Source organism: Grammomys surdaster, unplaced genomic scaffold (assembly GCF_004785775.1).
Source record: "Grammomys surdaster isolate TR1022 unplaced genomic scaffold, NIH_TR_1.0 243, whole genome shotgun sequence".
NCBI lineage: Eukaryota > Metazoa > Chordata > Mammalia > Rodentia > Muridae > Grammomys > Grammomys surdaster.
In genome coordinates this window covers 6,076,403-6,080,055 of record NW_021604688.1, presented here as the reverse complement: position 1 = coordinate 6,080,055, position 3,653 = coordinate 6,076,403, and the positions used below count along the sequence as shown (strand labels likewise).

Here is a 3,653-nt window from a genome sequence, read left to right as displayed (position 1 = left end):
GGAGAGAGAGAGAATAGAAAATCTTAAAACCTTAACACCTTGTATCTCCAGGCCTTTCAAGTGGATGGAGTCTCTGTAAAAGCCTTTAAGATAAGATATAAACATCCCATTTCTTTTAAGAACTCTATACTAAACTATAACATGTATCATGTGAAAGATGTGACCAGCATACTTTCATTGTAGGGTCTTAGGGAGATTCCTAAGCAATAATTTATCTTCCTACAGCCCAGCCTGTTCTAGCTCCTGTTCTGTTCTAAGAAGTACTAATTAGCTGATTAGTTACTCTTCTCTCTGAGACGCTAGGTAGAATGATAGTATTGTAAGGACACATCTTTTCTTTTTGGTTTTATTTTATATTTATTACTTTTCAACAACACAAAACATCCGTCTTTATTCTGGAGGACTGTGAGACTTCTGTCACAGTCTCCTTCTGGTTCCTTGGAAACTGCTGCCCAACAGGCATTACAAACATATTTGGAAAGATCCACTCTTTCTTGTAGGAGGGAGTGAATATCTATGTAACATGAAGTGAGTTTTTGGAGTATTAGAAATATCAGATACTAAAATGCCAAAAATGCAGAACTTTGATCTTTTCTCCCAGGACTTCTCTGTGTACATGGGAAGTTGATTCCAATCCTGTCTGACTCTGATCTTACTGTCCCTCTCTATCTCCAATTTTACCTTTTCTAGAAATTATTTTTCATAAGAACCTTTGCCATGTATATTACATTGACAGCATATTGACAATGGAAAAAAAAAAAAACGATGGGACTTCTGTGGCTGGCCTAAGGTAACTAAGATATTAAGGCAGGGGCCTGCATCTATTTATTTCCAGGCACCAGGGAGGGTTGTCTCCATTGTCTTTCACCATTATGAAACGTGTGAGGCATTAAGAACTTAGCAATCACAGTATCTGGGAGTAGGAGTAGGGATACTCTGACATGGAAGTCAGAAGTTTGAAAGTAAGAAATAGAGAGTATAGAATTTAAAGCAGAGACTTATATGAACAAAAATATTATATTAAAATTCACAATGTTGAATATATAGTTTATTCAAGAAATATTTATTAAATATCACTATCACTTGACTCCTTTCTAATGATATCTTGAGTCAGTTCTTTTAGCAGTCTCAGGTTCTACTATCCCCATCTTATAGAACCTGGGTGAAAATCAAGTGCATGCCCAGCACTGCACAGCTGTTGAGGGTGACAATGCTTTGAATGCAAACAGGTCTGCTGGACAGACTTTTAGCTACTGTTAGATATCTTGAGAAAGAAAACAGTAACACCACCAATACAGTGCCAAACTGTTCTCTGGAGAGATGAACCTGGTGGTAGATGTAAGGACAGAAAGAATAAAAGTCGGAAATTTTAATATTCTAGAGAATTTAGAATGGACAGATTGGAGGCAGGAGTCTGAAGATACATTACAAATAGAAACAACTGAAGTGGTTCTTGGGCGGGATGGTTTGTATATGCTTAGGCCAGGAAGTAGTACCATTAGGGAGGTATGTCCTTGTTGGAATAGGTGTGTCACTGTGGGTGTGGGCTTTAATACCCTAGTCGTAGCTTCCTAAAATAATAAGTGAGTACTCTGTTAGCAGCCTTCAGATGAAGATGTAGAAATCTCAACTCTGAAAAAACAAATCTCAGTTCTGTCTGCCTGTACCATGCCTTCTTGGATGCTGCCATTCTCCCACCTTGACAATAAACAGACTGAACCTCTGAACCTGTAAGCAAGCCCCAATTAAATATTGTCCTAACTAAGAGAGAGGGTGAGTTGAGTGAAAAGAGGATTTTCTAGTAGGGAATGATTATGAATATCCTTCAGTTACCCTCTTGGAATAAAACACCAGTCTCTTTTGTTTTGCTACTTCTGCTAAAAGTTGGTTCTGTAAGGAACTTTTAGAGGATTCAATTTGCAAACATATGCTCACTTATTTTTCTGAAGGGTATGGGATCCCCAAAAGGTCAAGACTGTTGCCACTCAAGTTATAGGCTAAGTTTATTCTCTTTTGTTTTTTAACTCTCAAATGTTTTATTGTTGTTGTTGAGACAGAGTTTTCTCTGTGTAGCTCTGGCTGACCTGGAACTCACTTTGTAGACCAGGCTGTCCTTGAACTCACAGAGATCCACCTGCCTCTGCCTCTCAAGTGGTGGGATTAAAGGCGTGCACCACAACCCAGCTTCAGTTTTTTAAAAGTTAATCTTTCAAAAGCAATGTTAGTTTTTAACTATATTTGTTCATGAGAGACCTAAGTGAGCTTAAGCAGAGGATCAGGTCCCAGGGTGAAACACATCCAGCCAGCTGCAGCTGCTGTGAGTCATAGGTTCTCCCGCATTCCTTTAGATAAAGTTTCCTAGTAACCCTGGGAGTCACCAGTCCTACCACATTCTTTTCTACATTTGGAGATACTGTTTCAAAGGGTGCTCCTCTTCTGTAGCAGCAGTTAATCAATGACCAGATACTCTTCATAAACCTCTTACCTAATCATGTAATGCCAAGGCTTGGAAATTCCGACTTTCGTTTTTTTCCTTTTAAAAACCCCTTTCTCTAGACCTCATGGTTGCTTTCCTATCCTATTGCATCAGGAAAGGTTTGTGGCCCAAGCTCTCCAGCTTGAATAAAGATCCTCATGTGTTTGCATCAGAGTTGTGGTCCCTGGTGATCTCTTTGGGGTTTTTCTTTTTCTTTTTTTTTTTGGGGGGGGGGTTTCGAGACAGGGTTTCTCTGTATAGCCCTGGTTGTCCTGGAACTCACTCTGTAGACCAGGGTGGCCTCGAACTCAGAAATCCACCTGCTTCTGCCTCTCAAGTGCTGGGATTAAAGGCGTGCGCCACCACTGTCCGGCCTCTTTGGGGTTTTTCAATCTGGGCACAACAGTTCCTTCTATAAATTATGATTTAATATTTGATGTGCAGCAATGCTGTAGTTTTATGTATTCACAGAAATACACAACCTTATATAATTACAAATATAAATGTATAAGAAGATGTTTTATGTTTTTTAAAAACTGTCTCAAAATAATAATAATAATAATAATAATAATAATAATCCATTAGGCTAATCATATTTCTATATAAATGCTTGTGTTTATTCGTGTGTGAACATACTTATATTTTTGCATGTACAGATGAATAGGGGTATTTTTTAAATCTATATGTAGCTGGGTTTGTGTGCCTATCCATTAGTCAACATTTCTCATATTTTTTTCTTGGTTTGGTATTCAAAGAGTAAGAACCTGTTTTTGGACTTGTTAAAAAACAGTTGAATTGTATCATATGTTCAGTTTAGCTTGAGGTATACTCTCTATGTGTATAACTGTATACATAATGCTGGCATAACTGATCCTAGATCAAGTGGCTACACTGGTGCCTAGGACAACTCTAGTTTCTGTCCCCAGCCATGATATTTTTGTTCCTCAGGGTCAAGTATGATTCATTATTTCTTTTTTTTTTTAGTAACACACACAAACACACACACAAAACTAAAATCAAAAAGTCATTTAATTAGAAAATCCATTTAAATTCATATACATGATTTATTTTTTTTCATTATTTTTTTTTATTGGATGTTTTATTTACATTTCGTATGTTGTCCCCTTACCCCTTACCCCATCCCCCACCCACCCCGGAACCCCCAATCCCCTCACCC

General features: G+C 37.9%; 1 protein-coding gene across 1 annotated transcript in view; it reads right to left on the bottom strand.

The window, feature by feature from the left end:
* Positions 1-3,653, bottom strand: part of LOC114627174 (protein hinderin-like) — a 185,162-nt gene that overhangs the window by 47,552 nt on the left and 133,957 nt on the right. The window lies entirely within an intron of this gene.